The 23,978-nt window shown below is 46.6% G+C and overlaps 1 protein-coding gene across 1 annotated transcript in view; it reads left to right on the forward strand.

Annotated features, from left to right (window-relative positions):
* pcdh15b (protocadherin-related 15b) overlaps window positions 1–23,978 on the forward strand; it is a 2,356,722-nt gene that overhangs the window by 1,241,674 nt on the left and 1,091,070 nt on the right. The window lies entirely within an intron of this gene.

Consider the following 23,978-nt stretch of genomic DNA (forward strand, 5'->3'; position numbering starts at 1 on the left):
TACAAAGCACATTTCCCAAACAAAAACAAAGTCACCACTGATGTTGTCTTATAAATTTTCAATTGACTCTGGTTTCTTTTCCAATCAACAATATAAGTATTATCCTGCCTTAAATCAAACGACTACACTAACACCTTGGAATAGAATGTTACCAGAAGAAGATATTAGATGGACAGAAGAACATAATCCAAGAGTCCAAAGATGTGCAGGCTAGGTGGATTGACCATGCTAAATTGCCCCATTGTGTCAAAGGTTAAGTGGGGTTACGAGGATAGGGCAGGGGTGTGGCCCTTGGTAGGTTGCTCTTTCAGAGGGTCGGTGCAGACTTGATGGGCACTGTAGGGATTCTATGATTCTGTGAAAAGTACAATTACTGATTCTTGGACATGACACAATAGAAGATAATGATGCATAAATTATATTGATTTACATTTTAATTTCTCAATTTCACATTTCTTGGTTCTTCTTTGTGCCATTATGGAAATTGATTATTCATGACTCTGTGTTTCAATGTAGTCTCACATGATAACAAATTGTTATTACTCTTTGCATGCACTTCACTCATGCCTGGTTTATACCAGAATTTTTGTGCTCAATATCTACACACAGTGCTCCAGTTGTCAGAATTCTTTCTTCCTGAGCAATCAGCTTATCCAGATGGCTAGAATCATAGTGGAAAATAGGAATGGTGTCTTGTCACCATATCACTTGAATACATGCAGTGGCACTCTGAATGGTAAAGGCACTTGAGGGTAATGCATTGTCAACTCTGCTTATTGGTGGAGATAAAAATACATTAATAAACAAATGCAGGTCATGAGATTGCATAATAATGCAAATTGAAATAACCAATTTGTTTACCAGTTGTTTACTAGCAAACTTTTATTGGTATGAAATGTTTGTGCAGCTGGGGGAAAAGGTTCATATTCAAGATGCTGTTGGGACTCTTGACATCTGAATCGCACAATGCGAGTGTCACAGTGAAAACACAGCAATTCCACTTTCCCCTTTGAACTTAAATTCTTGGACTCATTTTTTAATTTTCTTTCTCTGTCTCTTTTTCAAGTGTTCATGCTGACATACACATACAGTCTTACACAAACACTTTGCATTTAATAATTAAAACCAGAAAGTGCTGAAAAAAAAATCAGCAGGCCTGAGAGCATCTGTGGAGAGAGACACAGATTGAACATTTTGAGTTCAACATGACTCTTCTTTGGGACTTCACTTACACTTTGGCCGGGATTCTTCCGCAATTGGCGGGACGGCCCGACGCCGGCGCCAAGAGCGGCACGAATCCTCCGCACATCCGGAGGCTAGGCCGGTGCAGGCAGGGTTGGCGCCGTGCCAACCGGCACCGAAGGGCCGCCGTGGGCCGGCGCGAGTTGGCGCATGCGCAGAACCGCCACAGTGTTTCCTGCACATGCATGGTGGATTTCCTCTCGCCGCTGGCCAGGGCGGAGCCTTACAGAGGCCGGCGCAGAGGGAAAGAGTGCCCCCCACGGCACAGGCCAGCCCGCAGATAGATGGGCCCCGATCGCAAGCCAGGCCACCGGGGGTGCCCTCCCCAGGGCCAGATCCCCCCCCCCCCCCCCCCCCCCCCGAGAACTCCACTAGCCGCCCTCCAAGCCAGGTCCCACCGGGATGGACCATGTCCATTTCACACCGGCGGGACTGGCCGAAAACGGGCGGCCGCTCGGCCCATCGGAGCCCAGAGAATTGCCGGGGGAGCCGCTGCCAACGGACCCCGACCGCACGGCGTGATTCCCGCCCCCGTACGAAAACCGGCGCTGGAGAATTCAGTAGCCGGCATCGGAGCGAAGGGGCGGGATTCATGCTGCCCCCCGGCGATTCTCCGACCCGGCGGGGGGTCGGAGAATCCCGCCCTTTATTTTTCAATCGTAAAAATGACTAATCTTGTCACAATTGAATTTACCATTAATTGAATTCAGGACAGTTGTTAGTGATAAATACTGGATAAAAATGCTGAGACTAGAGACGGAGTGAATAGTGTTTTTGGATGGCCGTCTTCACACTTTAATGCTGTAAACGTTCCTGAACAAACAACTGTTAAACTTGAATTTGTTATGGGTCAGGGTTTAAAGAACCCCAAATTGTATCATGGAGTTCACCTGACCCGCAGCTTTTAATAGGTTGTGGTTATGGGGAGCACACGGGCCTACTTTACAGGTGTGACGCAACAGAGAACTAAAGTACTTTTAAATTAAAACAATGTTTATTTATGAAACCAGTTAACACTTTATAAACCCACAGTAAACATCTTAACAACTATCAATGCCAATCATCCCCACAGATACAATATTCGATAAGTAACCCTTAATCTTTCTTTGCAACATCCATAAGACAAAAGACCCTTTTTAACACCGAGATCAGTTTTCAATTCTCTACTGAGAGCAGTTACCACTGTTAAATCAGCAAGTGATCTGAAGACATTCCTTTCACACAGAAATAAATCAGAATCACACCTTGTCTTGCTGGATGCAGCTTCAAATCTGCAAAACAAAACTAAACACACCCTGTCGCTGCCTGCTCAAAACGAAAGTGAAAGACAGACAGCCCAGCTCCACCCACACTCTGACATCACTGCGGTAGTGCGATAAACAGCCATTTCTTAAAGGTACATCCACTACAGCTATTGAATAAACACCCTGTTCTTAAAGGTTCTTTCACATGACACCCCCCCGAAGAATAAAAATAAACCATCAACTTCAAGATGGCTTCATTTTTCACCTTTTCACTTTCCGTTAAGAAATATTGACAGGGAATATATGTTTTTTCCACAAAACAAACACGCAAACATTTATAATAACACAGTCCATTTTAGTTCTTCTTCCTCCAACTGAACTCCTTCTTGATTAACAGTCTCTTTGAACAATAAGGTCTCTGCGTGATCCATCCATTTCTCTACGCTTCAGCATTTCTCTTTAAAGTCAGATACTTTAGTTCAATCTGATCACAGAGTCCTTTGTAATTCTCCAACACAGGAACATTGTCTTCACAGCCTTTAGGCTTTCAAATGCCTGTTGAAACTCTGCTGTCCACTGACATTTTCGATATTTCTTCAGCAAGTTCATCAGATGCTTTAAATGTTCTTTCCATGTCTGGCTAAAAATTATCAGATCGTCGATGTATACCGCACAATTGGGTAATCCTGAAACGACTTTGTTAGCAAACCATTCAAATGTGGCTGGTGAGTTTTTCGTGCCAAATGGCATAACTTTGAATTGGTATATACCATCTGGAGCCACAAAAGCTGAAATCTCCTTCGCCCTTTCGGATAAGTGTACCTTATGTGTACCTAGAAGTGTACCTTCCAGTAACACTTAAGTGAATCCAATTTGGAAATAAAAACTGATTGTCCCACTTTCTCAATGCAATCCTCCAAACGTGGGATAGGATAAGAGTCCGTACTTGTAACTGCATTAACCTTTCTGCAGTCCACACAAAACCGTTGGGTACCGTCTGGTTTTGGTACCATCATTATGGGTGAGCTCCATTGGCTGCAACCCACTTCAATTATGCCATTTTTAAGCAAACTCTCAATCTCTCTGTTAACTTGTGCCAATTTTAAAGGTTGAAGGTTAAGTCTATGTGGATGTTTTTAATTGGAACAGCATTTCCCACATCTACATCATGTATAGCCATTTTAGTGCTTCCCAACTTATCTCCACAAACTTACCCATGTGATATCAACTCTTTCAGGTCAGACCGTTTTTCCTCTGGAAGGTAACTCAACAATTTTTCCCAATTTTGAAGAACACCCACGTTTTCCAAATCATTAAAACCTCCTCCTTTTTGCTGGCCTTCCCTTTCAATGTACCTTTTAAGCAAAATCACATGAAACACTCGGTGAGTTTTCCTTCTATCTGGCGTTTTTACCAGATAATTCACCTCAGTTAATTTCCTTTCAATCTGATAAGGTACACAAAACCTTGCTTTTAAAGATTCACCTACCACTGGTAATAATACTAAAACTTTATCTCCACTGGCAAAACTACGAACTTTGGATTTCTTGTCTGCTACCCGTTTCATCACATTTTGTGAAACTTTTAAATGCTGTCTATCCAATTCACCTGCACTATTTAATCATTCCCTCAAATTTGGCACGTAATCCAATAATGTAAGTTTCAATTTCTCACTCACAAATTTTTCCTTCATCAATTTAAGTGACAAAATTAGTTCAAAAGGACTGAATTTGGTTGAGTCATTAGGTGCATCCCGAATTGCAAACAGTACGAATGGAATTCCTTTATCCCAATCCTTTGGATAATCATGACAATAAGCCCTCAACATTGTCTTTAATGTCTGATGCCACCTTTCTAATGCTCCCTGCGATTCTGGATGGTACGCAATTGATTTAAATTGTTTTATTCCTAAGCTATCCATAACTTCTTGGAGGTAAAATTTGATCCTTGATCTGATTGTATTTCTGTGAGTAGTCCATATCTAGTAAAGAATTTAAATAACTCCTCCACAATGTTTTTAGCTGTAATATCGCGTAGGAGAATGGCCTCTGGAAACCTATTAGGCACATCCATTATAGTCAAAAGATATTGATTCCCACTTTTTGTTTTGGGAAGCAGTCCTACGCAATCAATCAAGACCCTTGTAAAAGGTTCGTCAAATGCTGAAGTGGGTATTAAGGGCATTGGTTTTATCACTGCTTGTGGTTTCCTTATCACTTGACATGTGCGACATGATCCACAAAATTTAACTACATCTTTATGTAGTCCAGGCCAATGAAAATGTTTTTGGATTTTAGCTTCAGCTTCCCTTCCTCCCAAATGACCTCCCACTGGTACCTCATGTGCTACTCGCAAAACCTACTTTCTGTACCCTACCGACAATACCACTTGATGAACTTCTGCCCACTTTTCATTCGCCTGCATATGTAAAGGTCTCCATTTTCTCATCAAGACATCACGTTTACGGTAATAGCACTCCAGTATACACTCCGATTCCTCTTCCGTGTATGCTTTCTGATACATCCGTTTTATTTCTATATTTTTCTGTTGTAACTCCGCCAATTTTCCTGAACTAAAAATATCCACCTCATCCTCCACCTGTTCTTGTTCTTTTTCAACCATCTTATCAAAAAACGTTTCTGATAATTTAACTTCAACTTTATCTTCACTCTGTGATTTCTCCTCTTGTCTTAACCTGTGACTTTGTGGCCTTGTTACTACACAATCCGGAACAATTCCAGGATGCTCATCCTTCAGCACGTCAGTTGTCTGATTTTCAACTGGCTTATCAACCACAGTAGGCATCACTCTCACCTGCGATCCAGCTATATCATTACCCAAGATAAACTGTATTCCTGGACAAGATAGTTTCTCTATTACTCCTACTACCACTTCACCATTCTTCACTGGACTTTCCAACCTTACCTTATATAATGGAACACTACTCTTCTCACCCTGAATTCTACATATTACCACGTTTTCTGGCAATATTCTTCCCAAACTACATATCTCCTCACCTCTTACCATTAAAGATTGACTAGCTCCCGTATCTCTTAAAATTGTGACTTCTTTACCTGCTCCTTCTGATACATATGAGTAAACTTTACCCACACATGTAAATTCTTTAAAGACATCTGGCACCTTCTTCTCAATCACCTCTTGATCAGGCTGTACAATCTTTTGCACCTCCTTCGCTTCACTTGGGCTTTCCTTTCCCACTTTAACAAACCCTACTGTCTTATCCTGTTTTACCACATCAGCCTTCCCAGTGCTTTTCTTCAACCACCAACACTGTGACTTTACATGACCTAGTTTATTACGGTGAAAACATTTGAAATTTTTCAATATTCTTTCAGTCTCCTGGATTTCTTTTTCAATCTGAGGTACGTTATCCTTATTATTTCCCATCAGATCACCTTTACCTCTACCACTTGAGTATTTCTCTTTTCCCCAGTTTCTATCCCTCATAGGCTGAAACTGATGTTGGAAACCAAGCTTTGATTTATGAACTAATTCATAATCATCTGCCATTTCTGTTGCTGCCCTCATGTTTTAACCCTCTGCTCTTCCACATGAGTTCTCACTACATCAGGAATTGAATTTTTAAACTCCTCCAAAAGTATAATTTCTCTGAGAGCTTCATACGTTTGCTCTATTTTCAAAGCCCTTATCCATCTATCAAAATTACTCTGTTTGATCCTTTCAAACTCCATGTATGTTTGACCAGGTTCTTACCTTAAATTTCTAAACCTTTGTCTGTAGGCTTCAGGCACTAGTTCATATGCACCTAAAATGGATTTTTTTTCACTTGCTCCTAAGTCCCAGATACTTCCTCCAGTTTTCACTTGCTCCTAAGTCCCAGATACTTCCTCCAGTAGTGATGCAACACTTCACTAGCCCAACCTACCAGCTTTGTTTTGAATCAGTAATACCCACATGTCCGGTGGTAAGTTCATTTGTTTAGCTACCTTCTCAAATGAAATGAAAAAGTCTTCTACCTCCTTCTCATCAAACCTTGGCAATACTTGGACATATTTAAATCGATCCCCACCAAGCCTTTGTCTATGACGCTCTTTCATTTTTTTTAATAAACATTTTATTGAGGTATTTTTTGGTATTATACCAACAGCACAATAAACAATGTGCAAAAGCCATCTCCCTCCCTTACAGGTCCCACCTTTATTAACCCCCTACTCTAAGCTAAACTAACACCACCCCACCTTCTGCTGATGATTAATTTTCCGCGAAGAGGTCGATGAACGATTGCCACCTCCGGGCGAACCCTAACAGGGACCCTCTCAAGGCAAACTTGATTTTCTCCAAACAGAGAAAGCTAGCCATGTCTCTGACTTCGGGGGCTTCGAGTCCCTTCAAGCTAATAGTATCAGCACGGTAGCATAGTGATTAGCACAATTGCTTCACAGCTCCAGGGTCCCAGGTTCGATTCCCGGCTTGGGTCACTGTCTGTGCGAAGTCTGCACGTTCCCCCCGTGTGTGCATGGGTTTCCTCCGGGTGCTCCGGTTTCCTCCCACAGTCCAAAGATGTGAAGGTTCGGTGGATTGGCCATGATAAATTGCCCTTAGTGTCCAAAATTGCCCTTATTGTTGGGTGGGGTTACTGGATTATGGGGATAGGGTGGAGGTGTGCGTTTGGGTAGGGTGCTCTTTCCAAGAGCCGGTGCAGAGTTGATGGGCCGAATGGCCTCCTTCTGCACTGTAAATTCTATGAAATCTACCCGTCTCCGGGCTACCAGGGAAGCAAAGGCCAGAACGTCTGCCTCTTTCTCCTCCTGGAATCCCGGGTCTTCCGACACCCTGAAAATCGCCACCTCTGGACTCAGCGCCACCCTTGTTTTTAACACCGTGGACATGACATCTGCAAACCCCTGCCAAAATCACCTAAGCTTCGGACATGCCCAGAATATGTCGACAAGGTTCGCTGGTCCTACTGCACATTTTGCACACCTGTCTTCCACCCCAAAGAATCTGTTCATCCGGGACACTGTCATGTGAGCCCGGTGAACGACCTTAAATTGTATCAGGCTGAGCCTGGCACATGTTGCAGACACGTTGACTCTACTCAACGCATCTGCCCATAGACCATCTTCTATCTCTCCTCCCAGCTCCTCTTCCCACTTGCGCTTCAGCTCCTTGGTCTGGGTCTCCTCTGACCCCATAAGTACCTTGTAAATGTCCGAGACGCTCCCTTCTCCTACCCACCCTCTGGAAACTACCCTGTCCTGATACCCCCTTAGGGGTAGGAGCGGACAGGGTGACACCTGTTTACGTAGGAAGTCACGCATCTGCAGATACCTGAATTTGTTTCCCCTCGCCAACCCAAACTTCTCCTCCAGCGCCCTCATACTCGGAAAGCTCCCACCTATAAACATATCCCCCATCCTCTCAATCCCTGCTCTCCGCCATACCCGGAATCCACCATCCATACTTCCCGGGGCAAACCGGTGACTATTACAGACTGGGGACCAGACCGATGCTCCCTCTGCTCTCACATGTCCCTCCATTGCCCCCAGACTCTCAGGGCCGCCACCACCACGTGCCGGCTTGAATGGCAGAGGCGCAGTTACCAATGCCCCCAAATTGGTGCCCTTGCATGAAGCCGCCTCCACACGCTCCCATGCCGACCACTCCCCTACCACCCACTTCCTGATCATGGCTATATTTGCCGCCCAGTAATAATTACTAAAATTTGGCAGCGCCAGCTCGCCCTCTCCTCGACTCCGCTCAAGCATTACCCGCGGGTCTTGCCCGTCCAAACAAAGCCAGAGATCACTTTTTTTACCCGTTTAAAAAAGGACCGCAGAATAAAGATGGGGAGACATTGAAACACGAACAGGAATCTCGGGAGGACCGACAATTTCACCGTCTGCACCCTCCCAGCTAATGACAACGAGAGCGCGTCCCATCTCCGAAAATCGTCCTTCATTTGGTCTACTAGCCGGGCCAGATTTAATTTATGCAGCCAGTCCCATTCCCGCGCCACTTGAATGCCTAGGTACCTAAAGCTTCCCCCTACTCATCTAAATGGCAGCTCCCCCAATCGCCTCTCCTGTCCCCTCGCCTGGACCGCAAACATCTCACTTTTCTCCATGTTTAGCTTATACCCCGAAAACCAACCAAATTCCCCAAGAATCCTCATGATTTCTTCCATCCCCTCTAATGGGTCCGATACATACAGAAGCAGGTCATCTGTACAGAGCGAAACGCTGTGCTCCACCCCCCCCCCCCCCCCCCCTCCCCGGACCAGCCCCTTCCAGCCCCTTGAGGCTCTCAGAGCAATTGCCAACGGCTCTATAGCTAGCGCGAACAATAGTGGGGAGAGGGGGCACCCCTGTCTCGTCCCCGGTGCAGTCTAAAATAGTCCGATTTATTCCTATTCATCCGTACGCTTGCACAGGAGCCTGATACAGCAACCTGACCCAGTCAATAAAGCCCCGTCCAAATCCGAACCATCCCAGTACCTCCCACAGGTAATCCCATTCTACCCAATCAAAAGCCTTTTCTGCATCCGTTGTGATCACTACCTCCACCTCCCTACCATCATGATCACATTTAACAACCTTCTTACATTGGCCATCAACTGCCTACCCTTAAGAAACCCCGTCTGGTCCTCCCCAATAATGTCCGGAACACAATCCTCAATCCTGGAGGACAAAATTTTGGCCAGCAGTTTGGCGTCCACATTCAACAGGGATATTGGCCTGTAGGACCCACACAGCTCCAGGTTCTTGTCCCGCTTCAGAATCAGTGAAATCGTGGCCTGTGCCATCGTCGGGGGCAGCACCCCTCTTTCCCTTGCCTCATTGAACATCCTCATCAACACCGGCCCCAATATCCCAGAGAACTTTTTATAAAACTCCACTGGGTACCCGTCCAGCCCCGGGGCTTTACCCGCCCGCATGGCCTTCAGACCCTCCACTATCTCTTGCAACCCGATCGGGGCCCCCAGCCCTTCTACCAGCTCCCCGTCCACCTTTGGGAAATTCAGCCCCCCCAAGAAGTGCCTCATTCCCTCCGGCCCCGTAGGGGGTTCCGACCTATACAGCCTACTGTAGAAATCTCTAAACGCCTTATTCATCCCTGCTGAGTCTCCAACCAGGTTCCCATCTCCGTCATTTACTTTCCCTATCACCCTGGCTGCCTCCCTCTTTCTAAGCTGCTGTGCATGCATTCTGCTGGCCTTCTCCCCATACTCAAAGACCACCCCCCTCACCTTTCTCAGCTGCTCCACCACCCTCCCTGTGGTTAACAAGCCAAACTCCGCCTGCAGCCTCCGCCGTTCCCTTAAAAACCCTGCCTCTGGGGTCTCCGCATACCTCCTATCGATCTGTAGTATCTCCTTTACCAGTCGGTCCGTCTCAGCCTTGTCCACCTTCTCCCTATGGGCCCGTATCTAGATCAGCTCCCCTCTGACCACTGCCTTCAGTGCTTCCCAGACCATCGCTGCTGAAATTTCCCCCGTGTCGTTGACCTGCAGGTAGTTCTGAATACATTTCCTCAGCCACTCGCACACCCCTTCATCAGCCAAAAGTCTCACATCTAATCTCCAGTGCGGGCGCTGGTTACGGTCTTTACTAACCTGCAGGTCAATCCAGTGCGGAGCATGGTCTGAGATTGTGATCGCTGAGTACCCCGTGCCTGTACCCCGTACCACCACCCCTGCCACTAAGGCCCTGCTCAAATGAAGAAATCGATCCGGGAGTACATTTTATGCACGTGTGAGTAGAAGGAGAACTCCTTCACCCTCGGCTGCCCAAATCTCCATGGATCCACCACCTCCCCCCACATCTGCTCCATGAAACCTTTAAGTTCCTTTGCCATTGCTGGCACCTTGCATGGTTTTGAGCTTGACTGGTCCAAGCCAGGGTCAATAACTGTGTTGAAGTCCCCTCCCATGACCAACCTGTGCGAGTCCAGGTCCGGTATCTTCCACAGCATCCGTTTTATTAACTCCACATCATCACAATTTGGTGCATACACATTTACTAATACCACCCGCACCCCCTCCAGTTTCCCACTGACTATAATGTACCGACATCCCACATCCGAAACTATTTTACCCGCCTCAAACACCACCCGCGTATTGATCAGGATCGTGACCCCTCTAGACTTTGAATCCAGTCCCGAGTGAAAGACCTGACTGACCCAGCCTTTCCTCAATCTAACCTGGTCAGTTACTCGAAGCTGAGTCTCCTGCAACATTACCACGTCCGCCTTCAGTCCCCTAAGATGCGCGAACACACATGCCCTCTTGACCAGCCCATTTAAACCTCGAACAGATGATCAGCCTCGTTGAGGGCTCATTGCCCCCCCCCTTTGCCGATTAGCCACCACCTTTTTGGGGCCCGCCTACAGCCCATGCTCCGTGCCTACACCAGCCCGCCCCCAGGCAGCCTCCGCCACCAACCTCCTCTCTGTCCCTTGGCCCAAGTCCCTGTCTCGTCAGCAGAACATTTCCCTCCCCTCCCCCCTAATAACAACACTCTGTAACCCAACCCCTTTGATAAACTGAACATATGCGCACCCCCCACTGCGCTTCCATGAGCTAGCCCGCCCAGCTAGCTTGGTGGCCCCCAACCCTGACGCCGGATAGTTGCCCACCTATTGTTCCTCCCCACCCTCCCTCCCGCTCATACAAACATACTGCAACATCAAACAATCTCCACACAATTGCCCGACAGAAAAACACCTAAATCTAAACAAGCACACCTCCATCCCCCAACAGTGCAAATGAAAACCTTAACTCACTCAGCTCTGCCACTGGTCCCAAATCAATACAGAAGGCATTACAAACAACTTCCACAAAACGAAAAATGAGAAACTTTTTTTTAAAGAACAGAGAAACAAAAAGAAAAAGAAAACCATGAACGTTGCAGCAAAGTTCAAAAGTTCTCAGTCCACCACCAGCCCTTTCCTTTTCACGAAGTCCGGCGCGTCCTCAGGCGACTCAAAATAAAAGTGCTGTTCCTCGTACGTGACCCAGAGACGGGCCGGATACAACTTTCCGAACTCCACCTTTTTCTTAAAAAGGATCGACCTAATCTGGTTGGAGCCTGCTCTTCTCCTGGCCACCTCCACACTCGGGTCTTGGCAGACCCGCAGGATACTATTGTCCCACTTACAACTCCGTGTCTGCTTGGCCCACTGAAGAATGCGCTCCTTATCCAAGTACCTGTGGAATCTCGCCCATTGCACTCGGGGGGTCTCCCGTTCGCGGCTTCCTCCTGAGTGCTCTGTGAGCCCTGTCCACCTCCAAGGGTCGGGAGAATGCCCCATCCCCCAGCAGCATCTCAAACATGTCTGTGATGTATGCCCCAGCGTCCGCTCCGTTGGACCCCTCCGGGATACCAACGATTCTCAAGTTCTGCTGGCAGGACCTTTTCTCTAGGTCCTTCACCTTCTCCTGGAGCTTCTTCTGCTGGTCTTTCAGCACCCCCACCTCCAACTCCACCGCAGTTTGATGTTCCTCCTGCTCAGCCAGCGCCTTCCCCACCTTCTGGATCGCCCGATCTTGGGCGTCCAATCTAAGCTCCAGCCGCTCAGTCGACTCTTTTATCGGGTCCAAGCAGTCCCGTTTCTGCTTAGCAAAGCCTTCCTGAATAACTTGCATCAGCTGCTCCATTGACCGCTGGGTCAACAAACCAGAGGACCAGTCCTCCGCCATGCTGTCTCCCACTGCAGTTTCAGCCCAAGCCTTCTCTGCCTTTCTGTTTCTTCCTTTACGAGCACTTCTAGTCCTTCGCTCCATGCACTGATGTGTGAATTCAGTACACAATTGCCTCTGTCTTCGGTTTTACAGTTCAAATCCGGTAGAAAATCGGGGGAAAAGGTCCAAAAGTCAGACCCGAGCGGGGGCCACCAAATGTGCGACTTACTCCTTCATAGCCGCCACCGGAGGACCCAACGTTCTTTCTTTTTATCCTCATCACTGTCCTCCAACTGTACGTTTCCCTTTACATCCATCAATTTTAACTGACTGTCAGTTTAACAGACTGAGTTTAAACTCTCTCTTTTTCCCTTTCCTCCCTTTCTCTTTCTTTTTCCCTGATCAGTACCTCCCTTTCTCTTTCTTTTTGTTCTGCGAGGGCCATTCTTTCTTTTCTCCTTTCTTCTCTCTCCTTTTCCTTTTTCCACTCATCGTATTTAAGCTGCTTTAATTCATTTTCATGTTCACGTTGCTTTATCTGCAACTGAATCTTTGCCAGTTCCAATGAGTCAGACTGTATCTCGGGCAATTCTAAATGCGGCTCAGCCACCGCGGTTAGTACCTCTTTTTTTCGCACGCTGTCCGGTAACGTTAACTGCGATGTTTTTTTCAAATCTAAAAGCATTTTTTTAGTCTCTGTTCATAAGGTGTGCGTGTGACCATCTCCACCCCCAAAAACTTCCGAGTCTCTGAAAGAGCCATTGACCACAACACACTCCCCACTTAAATCGGAATACCACACCTAAAAAGCAACCACAAATATGCTCACCCCTCACTGTCTTTAAGTTCACTAAGCCAATCCAATAGATAGACTTTTATACCTCTCGACCCTCCAATTTGTATTGGGCCAGGGTTTAGAGAACACCAAAATGTATCATGGAGTTCACCTGACCCACAACTTTTAATAGGTTGTGGTTATGGGGAGCACACAAGCCTACTTTACAGGTGTGAAGCAACAGAGAACTAAAGTACTTTTAAATTAAAATCATGTTGATTTATGAAACCAGTTAACACTTCATGAACCCACAGTAAACATCTTAACAACTATCAACACCAATCATACCCACAGATACAATATTCTATATGTAACTCTTAATCTTTCCTTGCAACATCCATAAGACAAAAGACCCTTTTTAACACAGAGATCAGGTTTAAGTTCTCTACTGAGAGCAGTTACTACTGCTAAATTAGCAAGTGATCTGAAGACATTCCTTTCATACAGAAAGAAATCAGAATCACACCTTGTCTTGCTGGATGCAGCTCCAAATCTGCAAAGCGAAACTAAACACACCCTGTAGCTGCCTGTTCAAAGCGAAAGTGAAAGACAGGCAGCCCAGCTCCACCCACACTCTGACATCACTGCAGCTATTTGATAAACACCCATTTCTTAAAGGTACATCCACCACAGCCATTTAATAAACACCCATTTCGTAAAGATTCTCAAATTGAACAGAGATGAAATTAGGGGCGGGATTTACCGACCTCATAGCGCCCGACTTGGTGCTACGATGAGGCTGTTGAGTCTCGCGAACGGCCTCTTGCGAGATTCTCAGTGCTTGAGACATCTCTCAGATTCAACCAAACCTGGATGCCAGGCTGGCAGTGCCAAGGTGCCCGATTGTCAGGTTGTCCGTGCCAAGGGTTCAGCCTGGGGTGCCTTGCCTGTAAGATGTAGGGTGAAGGGGTCCAAGATGATGTAATTTTTTGGTGCAGTGGTGGTGGTGGGGTGGCGGCGGGGGTGGGGGGGGGGGGGGGGGGGGGGGGGGGCTGGAACTGCAGTGGGGATGCTGAGCAGGGTCAAAAGATCCGACCCGAACTGGGAATATTCTTCTCATCAGTGCAGGAAATGATGTCAGTGCAACCTCAATGGGGCGTTCCCCGCCGATGCCAAACAAAACAGCAAAATGCCGTTGAATAGCTGGTTGTTTCTTGGCGCTGCAGCCGCTGAGAAACGTCCGCTAAATGCGTCCAAAAGCAGACTCTGATTTTTTTACTGTTAAATTGTGCCCTAGATTTCATGAGTTTTAAAGGAGCTTAGCAGCAGAATAACATGACTTTGACAGTCTTGTCCAATTCACCATCTTATTTATGAGGAATAATTCAATGGGAAATATGTTAATATATATCTTATACATTCAATACCCGAGCAATGCTTTTTATTGAAAATGCATTTCAAGCACTTAAGTGGTATGATAGGCAGTCTCTGTGTTAAAGACATCATACTGTGTGACACGTAATAGTCGATATTTATAGCAAAAGTATCATCCTGGGATTATGCGATCTGTCTATTTGCTGCTACTGTGTTCCCACAAGTCATTGAAAGTGTTTTTATATTTTTCTCTTCACTTCTTTTCCCACCATAACTAAAATTTCAAATTTCCAAATGCGGTGCATACAAGATAAAGATTTTTTAAAATCTAGAATTGTAACACCAGGCACTTAATTTGAATCGTGCTGCGTACCATATTTTCCAGAATACATCAGAGCCATTCCATCATCTGTACTGCTGAGATAATTTTTGTCACCTCCTGTCACTTTGGGAAGTTGCTTTTCTTCAAGTAATAATGACAGAAAAAAAAAGTTGAAACGTTCACTTGGTATTTTATCTTTGTAACCTTCAAAAACATTTACTGAACTGGGGTAGATTGGGATCAGAGAGGGAAGGGGTCGAGCTTTGTCCCAGGCGGTGTGTTGCGAACTTTTTGTTGGCTCTTAGTAAATGTTGCTCGTTGTGTCTTTACTTAATTTGCTCTGTTTTATAACCTTTGCTCTAGAGTCGCCAGGTATCTTTATGATACCACCACGAGGTTCAAGTTCAAATGCTGATCAATAACTCAATACACCAGTTAGTACGTTTCAAATCAAAACACATTTATTATACACAGTCAATCACTGCTCATGTATAAAACTCTACTTACTAGACCATCTCTAACACTATAGGCCTATACTTAGCTTTGGAACTGGCCCACCAGGTCAGGGGAACAAATGGCCTTTCATTCGATTCTGAGTCTGCAGGCTTCAAAGCTGGTATAGACTGGTAGCTAGGAGCGCCTGTCTCATAGCGTGGGTTGACTGGAGACTTACTTGGTTGGTGCAGCTACTAGGCAGGTCACGGTCAAGGGTTGTTTCGAGCTGCTGAGAGACCCTGCCAAGAAGGACGAATTGAACTTGGGGACTCTATTTTATAGTCCCCAGGGGCTTCGCGTCCCTTTGGGGCGGACCCCGTACCTGGTTCCAAGTGATTGGACTAAGTTCTGATCACTTGGATCGATTTCTCCAATACTGGAGCTGTTCCCTGATCGCTGGGCGGTTCCTAAGTGTCCATTGGCCTTCCTTTGTCTTGGCTCCTGCTGGCGCCGAGGAGTCTGGCTTGGCCTTGTTTACCTTAACTGTTTCCAATTGTTCCCGGGGATCGCTCATTAGTATGTCGATGGTTGTTACTTTCAGTGCTGTCTGGGTTCCTGCAAGTTCTGATTACAGGAAACTTTGCAGCTGCTTTTTTCCGGCGTTTGAAATGAAATGAAATGAAATGAAAATCGCTTATTGTCACAAGTAGGCTTCAATGAAGTTACTGTGAAAAGCCCCTAGTCGCCACATTCCGGCGCCTGTTCGGGGAGGCTGTTACGGGAATTGAACGGTGCTGCTGGCCTGCCTTGGTCTGCTTTCAAAGCCAGCGATTTAGCCCTGTGCTAAACAGCTCCTATACCGAGTTTCCCTGCATTCTTAGCGGATCTCCATTTTAAAGTCAGGAAGTGGCCAACCCAGGTGGCTACAGGTGTTCCAAAATAAAGTTCCGTATTGTCCACGGAAACCTCTGAAAGTAAAACTTCTCGTTTCTAGCATTCAGGAGAAAAGAAAAAGCTTTATATGACACATCTCATGGACATTACACATCATAAAGCGCTGTCCAGCGAATGAAGTGGTTGGCACTGCTACCAGCGCTGAAGACCTGGGTTCGATTCCAGCCCCAGGTCACTGTCTGTGTGGAGTTTGCACATTTTCCCATGCCTGCATGGGTCTCACCCCCACAACTCAAAATGATGTGCAGTTTTGGTGGATTGGCCACGCTAAATTGCCCCTTAATTGGAAAAAAAGAATTGGGTACTCCAAATGTTTTTAAAAAGTGTAATCGCTGTTGTAATGTAAGAAATGACGAAGACAATTTGCACGCAGCAAACTCCTACGAGCAGCAATGTGATAATGACCAGATAATCTGATTTTGTGATGTTGACTGAGGGGTAAATATTGACCAGGCCACCAGGAATAATTCTACTGCTCTTCTTTGAAATACGTGCCACAAGATCTTTTACATCCACCCGAGCAGGCACATGTATTCTGCATTTATCATCTTCATCTGAAAGATGGCACCTCCAACAGAGCAGTATTCCCTTGTACTGCTTGGGAGTGTCTCCCTTCATTTCTGTGCTCAAGCCCTCGATTTGGATATAAACCCAGAAACCTGGGATTCAGAGGTGATAGTGCTACCAACTGAAGCATGGCAGACACAGGAAGATGTTTTTTAAATTTAATCTCGTAACTATAAAAGGTGCATTCATGAATGGACATGCAATAAGGCATTCGGTGGGGGATGGAGTGGGTGGTGCAGGAGATAGAAGGATAGCATCAAAACCGATTGAGTGGGAATTTGCTGCTGTCACCTTGGGTGACGTGGTGGTGGGGTTGGATAGTGAATGGCAAACTAATGATGAGGTGTGTGAGTGGACAGGGGGAATACACGTTACAATCATAGTTCAGTGTGGAAAAGGTGACCTTAAAGTAGGAATGAGGCACTGATAGGGAGGGCATGGATTGTGAACAGATGAGAGGGTATGAAACGTGATGGGAGATAAGGGGTTGGGAAATTATTCAAATGTAGATGGGAAGAAGCTACTGAAGGCTGCAATTCAAATGAACAGTGTAGCCATTGATGGCTGCTTTCTCATGGCACCATTTACTACCTCCTACATAAATGAGGGGAGAGAGAGAAAATTTGAAGACAGGAAAGTAATTGAAGGCGCAAGAAGCAGCAACAAAACAGAAGAGTCAGAGCAGAAGAGAAGAGGCAGAGAGCAACAGCAACCACGATCTATCAAACACATGTACAGGTGTTATATTCTCAGACTAACCATGTGGAAAGCTGGAGGAGATGAGCTAGTATAAATATTGTGCCCGGTGCACTTACAAAATACATGATACTCTGGATGTCACATAAAACTATTATTTTTGGTTAAGAGAAGCAAACTAGTGATTAAACTGAGCTCTAAAGTTTAAAATTAATTTTCTGACCTTTAGTTCACTTCACAAATCTACAAGCAACTAGATAGCTGGATTGCCACAGGGACTGCTTGACCTTTAGAGGGACAGTTCAGGCCAGCAGTCAAGTGTCACAGCTGGACTCCAGTCCCCAGGCTACTTGCAAGTGATGCAGTGGCAGATCTGTTGATGCAATTAACTGTTTTCAGACCATGTATACAAATTACATTGGCAATGCTTTTTTTCCACACACACTAATTGTGATACTTTTGAGTACCCAATTTTTTTTTCTCCCAATTAATGGGAAATTTGACATGCACAATCTTCCTTACTTGCACATTTTTGGATTTGTGGGGGTGAGACCCGTGATGATACGGGGAGAATGAATTATAATACTTTATCTCCCAAATGCAATGAGTGCCAAATATTTGTCTTTTAAGAGAACAGTACATTCCACTGAACTTCTTCATAGCCTTAAATGTTGTAAATGAAGAGTGATACTTTTAGGTGCGCCTCCCCACATCCTCTCTGTCTCTTGATATCCCTCTTTATGTTATCGACCTGCTGATTAAATGGTGCCTAGGAGTGTCATTTGTGGCATTATGTGACAGCAGGGATAGGATTTCTGACAATCAGCTGTAGTTAAGGCTTCTGCTTCAATAAACAGTGATCATTTCTTTAATGCTTCACCATTCCAGTTTTCTTTTTGACAAAAGATAGTGTTATTTAATTTTTCAAGTTATATTATTGATGGCCCTCTCACTTATCAATTTCCTTTGAGACCATTCTGAGATGGTTACGGTGGAACATTAAAACCAAATAGAGGAGCCTTACTCTCACTGCTGACTTGCGCCTCATGTCGCATTTCACTTCATGATAAATTTTCTAGTCTTGGCTATTAGTTTGACAAGCCAGGGACTATTACTAAATATTGGAAGTATTGCCAAGATTTAACCCTGCCATGGTTCACATTTACCTTCTATCACCCCCCCCCCCCCCCCCTACGCCCCACCACCCCCCCCGCCCCCCCGCCCCCTCTCGGTCAAGGGATCAAGACTGATGGAAATGTCTTTATTATTGTTCGAGGATTGCCTAAAGACTATCCAAGAATGTATCCAAATCTCATAGGATTGTCAGTAGATCAGGCTGGAATTGTTAAATGCCACTAATCCATCATGAGACTGACAGATGTGTGATGAATGTCGGATTTGTGTAATATGTAATTGGTGCAGTAAGGGTTAAAAGCCTTGCTGAGTGTGTGTACGGCTGCTGCAAAATATTTTTAAAGATCCTGGGCGGGATTCTCCGACCCCCCGCCGGGTCGGAGTCTCACCGGGGGCTGGCGTGAATCCCGCCCCCGCCGGTTGCTGAATTCTCCGGCACCGGAGATTCGGCGGGGGCAGGAATCGCGCCGCGTCGATTGGAAGGCCCCCCCCCCCGGCGATTCTCCGGCTCGGATGGGCCAAAGTCCCGCTGCTAGAATGCCTGTCCCGCCGGCGTGGATTAAACCACCTCTCTTACCGGCGGGACAAGGTGGCGCGGGCGGGCTCCGGGGTCCTGGGGGGGGCGCGGGGCAATCTGGCCCCGGGGGTAGAGCTCAGAAAGATAGTGACATTGAAACAAACCTGTTGGACTTTAACCTGGTGTTGTAAGACTTCGTACTGTGCTCACCCCAGTCCAACGCCGCCATCTCCACATCATGGCTACCATCGACACCTCAAACTGCCGGCTCAAAGTGGAGACGATCTCCAGGAAGATTGCGCATCTAGATTCATGTCGCATTACATTCATCCCCCACCATCCGGCCTGCGAAATCCTACCAACTGTCCTGGCTTGGTACAATTCACACCTCTTTAACCTGGGGTTACCCCATCTCTGGATCTGTAAAGATTTAATCACCTGCTAATGCTCGCATTCCAAGCATTGTTTGGCATCTTTGAATTTGTCCATATATGTGTTTCTGGAACATACCTCTTCATTCACCTGAGGAAGGAGCAGCGCTCCGAAAGCTAGTGACATCGAAACAAACCTGTTGGACTTTAACCTGGTGTTGTTAGACTTCATACTGTGCTCACCCCAGTCCAACGCCGGCATCTCCACATCATAGTTAATTAGAGATAGTATTGTGTTCAGTTTAGTGAGATGATGTAGTTAATGGGAGGAGCCAGGAGTTGAAGCATCAGGTGTTGAGGTTCAGGTTTAGTCTGTGGGTGGTTGGCAAGCTGAGAAGCAGTTTCTGAAAAAATATAATGAATTATTCTGACAGGATGTCAGGTCTCTTTCTTTAAAGCAGTCTCAAAAGATCTCCCAATCTCAAAGTGGAGTAATCAAGACATGTCTGTCCGGCAGGAATCCCTGAATGCTAACTGTACTTAAAAGTGGATTGGGATCTGAGATGGTTTTGTTGTTTGAGTGAAAATAAAGATAGCAGTTAAGGGTTATCGTGTCACTGTATTGAACAGCATTGTGTAGGGATAATTGTAAGCTATTTTATTGTGTGATGTTAAATATATTTTAATACTGTGTTAATATACCATGGGCGGGATTCTCAAATCCCGCGGCACAGTGTCCATGCCGTCGGAAACGCCGTTGCGTTTTACGACGGCGTGAACATGCCACTCCCACGTCTAATTCTGGCCCCTACAGGGGCCAGCATGGTGCTGGAGCGGTTCGCGCCGCTCCAGCTGTAGATCCCGACGCGAACTGGGCACCGCGGGATCCGCGCATGTGCAGTTGTGCCAGCGCCAAGGAGGACATGCGCAATGGCCTCCTTCAACGCGCCGGCCCCGCCGCAAAATTGCGCAGAGCTACAGGGGCCGGTGCGTAGGAAAGAAGCCAGCCACAGAGGCCGGCCCGCCAATCGGTGGGCCCCGATCGCGGGCCAGGCCACATCGTAGCCCCCCACCCCGGGGTCGGAACCCCCCCCCCCACAGGCCGCCACCCGACCCTTACACACCGAGGTTCCGCCGGCCCAGAGCGGGTTAGAACGGTGCCAGTGCGACTTGGCTCTTTTCCTACGGCCGGTCGGCCCATTCGGGCCGGAGAATCGGCGGGCCGGCCGCGGAGAGCAGCCCGCGACCGGCGCCGGGCCAACCATGCCGGTGTCAATGGCGCCGATTCTCTGCACTGCGGAGAATCGCTTGCCGGCATCGGGGCGGCGTGGCCCGTTCGCGGGGATTCGCCGGCCAGCCGCGGGGCTGAGAGAATCCCACCCCTAATCCCTATTTTCTGTACAGCATCCTAGCCACTGTTAGGGTCTGGTCTGGGATTCTATTAGATGTATTTCTCTCTCTTTCCCCCCTCCCCCTATCATTGATATGTGCATATGTGAACAGTGAAGACTTAATATAAGTAACTGACATATGTAAGAGCAACTTGAATTTATTACAGAAACATAGGAACAGGAATACACCATTCAGCCTGTTGAGCCTGATTCATCATTCAATATGATCATGGCTGATCGGACACTTTTACATATTATCCCCATAACCCTTTACGTTGTTGTTAATCAGAAAGCTGTCAAACTCTGATTTAAATAGATTCAATGACTGAGCTTCCACGGCCCTCTGGGGTAGAGAATTCCAAAGATTCACACCCTCTGTAGAGACATTTCTCCTAATCTCGGTCCAAAGTGGCATCCTCTTATTTTGAAAGTGAACCACCTGTTCTAGACTCCCCACCAAGGGGAACACCTGACCTGCATCTACCCTCTCTATTCCTTGAAGTATTTTGTAGGTTTCAATGAGATCACCTCTCATCCTTCTGGAGAATGCAGGCCCAGTTTACCCAATTTCACTTCATTAGACAGTCCCACCATCCCTGGCCGGAAAAAGCCTGGTGAATCTTCATTGCACTCCCTCTATGACGATAAGAACCTTTCTGAGGTAAGGGGATGTAAATTGCGCACAGTGCCCCAGGTGCTGTCTAACCAAGCTTTTATACAATTGAAACAAGACCTCACTACTCTGTACTCAAATCCTTTTGCAACAAAGACTAACATTCAACAGGCTTTCCTAATAGCTTGCTGCACCTGCATGCAGTGACTTAGAATTCATCGAATTCCTGCAGTGAAGAAGGAGGCCATTCAGCCTATTGATTCTGCACCAACCCTCCAAAAGAGCACTCCACCTAGTCTCACCCCCTCATCCTATCCCTATAGCCCGTTGATCATGGCCGATATGCACATCTTTGGACTGCAGGGCAATTTAATATGGCCAATCCACCTAACAACTTCTTTGGACTGTGGAAGGAAACTGGAGCACCCGGAGAAACACCACGCAGATAAGGGGAGAACGTGCAAACTCCACACAGACAGACACCCAAGCCAGAATCAAATTCGGGTCCCTGGCACTGAGAGGCAGCAGTGTTAGCCATAGTGCCTGACACTTATGGGAAAGGACACCCATTGTACATCCACACTTTCTAATTTCTTACCACTTAGGAAAAAAATCTGCGCATCTATTCCTTCCACCAAGGTGGATTATTTTTCTACATTATATTCCATGTGCCATGTTCTTTTCCATGGGCGGGATTCTCCCAGCCTTGCGGCAGGCCAGAGAATCCCCGCGAATGGGTCACGTCGCCCCGACGCTGGCGCGCGATTCTCCGATGTGCGGAGAATAGGTGCCATTGGCGCCGGCATGGTTGGCGCGGCACTGGTCGCGGGTCGCTCTACGTGGCCGGCCCGCCAATTCTCTGGCCCAGATGGGCCTTGCAGCCATAGGAAAAGAGCCAAGTCCCACTGGCGTTGTACTAACCTGCTCTGGGCAGGCAGGACCTCGCCTGTGGGGGAAGGGGCTCCGACCTCTGGGGGGGCCTCCGATGTGCCCTGGCCCACGATAGGGACTCACCGATCGGCGGGCCGGCCTCTGTGGTTGGGGGCCTCCTTTCCTACACACCGGCCCCTGTAGCCCTGCGCAATGTTGCATCGGGGCCCACGCGTTGAGGCAGGCCAATGCGCATGCGCGCATTGGCGCCACTGCGCATGTCCTCATTGGCGCCGGCGCAACTGCGCGTGCGCAGATCCCACGGCGCCCAGTTCGCACCGGGATCTGCAGCTGGAGCGGCGCGAACCGTTCCAGCGCTGTGCTGGCCCCCTGTAGGGCCAGAATTAGACATGGGAGCGTTCCGTTCACGCCATCGTAAAACGCGACGGTTGTTGAGTTAGGAGGTATATGCTTGCAATGTTTCACTCTGTAACTAAACTTAAGATGGAGTAAAGATTAGTTCAAATAGCATCCTTCACTGTCTGCAGTATAGTAGTCTTAACAATGAAATAGGTAAATGAGTGGAAGCTCGTCTCGGGGTCTCTGCTTATCCCATACTTGTTTTCTGAAAATAGTATGATTATTTGATTGTCTAGCAAGAGCAGAGAAGTCAAGAGAGGTGGGGATGAAGTTGAGCCAAGTGTTGTCAGCGTGTAAGTGAAAACCGCCTAAAATTTCTTAGAGTTATTTTTTGCGTGTTTGGCGGGGTGTTTCCCACTGGCTTTCTTCAGTGAGATCCATACCTGCATTCACCCACAATTAGAGCATGATCTACTGGCCGCATCCCACCCAAATGAGGGCATGACATGACTGGTAGACTGCGGGAGATCCCTCTTCCAAGATTTACCTGGCTTCCTAGGCCTCACGAGATATAATGTAGCCTTGCGAGACGTCGCAATCTGGATCCTGCCCATTGTGGCAGGATCATTATTTGGCAATTCTGCATATTAGAGTGAATAGCTCGTCTCATTCTATTTGAGCGACGCAAATCCCGAGAATCAGCGGCCTTGTCCCAACGCCAAGTCAGGCGTGACAAGGCCATTAAAGCTATGTTTTTGGAGGCATAGGACATGATATGGTTGAGAAATAGAAGAGGGCCACAAGGATATATAGATACTTGAGGAAACAATGTATGCACATGCGCAGACTTCACTGCACATTAAAATGCCAGAGCAACCCTGGAAAATGCTGACTTCAGAGGCCTGCACTAACTCGATGAAAGAGCTGAAGAAATGTTAATGTTGGTATCAAACACTGCTCGTTAGAATGAATGAGGTGTTAAGATTACACTGAATATATTGATATATTTTCCAGGAATTCTCCATAAACAAAGTAATTAATTGTTTTGCATTTTTGTCATTTTTTAAAATCTCATGCTTTTCTTGTTTGTTGTTTCTTCATTCCTAACAATTTAAAGTAATTTAAATTTGATTGAGGAAGGCAGCTTCCATACATTAAAAAACAAAAGAACAATATTGTTCATTAATGACATCACATCAATATCCTCCCTTTTCTGATTGTAGAGCTGGCCTGCGGTTTTGCTGAGGACCACAGTAAATATAGTTCAAAGCTGTTTGTAGATAAGAAATGTGTTTAGGCACTTCTTGATCAACTTTGTTTTCCTTCAAATTAGCTTTTATTGCACATTTCAATTCTTGTCTTCATTTTGAAATCTAATATTCTGTTTTATTTCACTGAAAATTTGTCATCCTTTCTTCTCTTTTACTATGCTGTGCTGCCTCAATCTTT

This window comes from Scyliorhinus torazame, chromosome 16, assembly GCF_047496885.1.
Source record: "Scyliorhinus torazame isolate Kashiwa2021f chromosome 16, sScyTor2.1, whole genome shotgun sequence".
Classification (NCBI taxonomy): domain Eukaryota; kingdom Metazoa; phylum Chordata; class Chondrichthyes; order Carcharhiniformes; family Scyliorhinidae; genus Scyliorhinus; species Scyliorhinus torazame.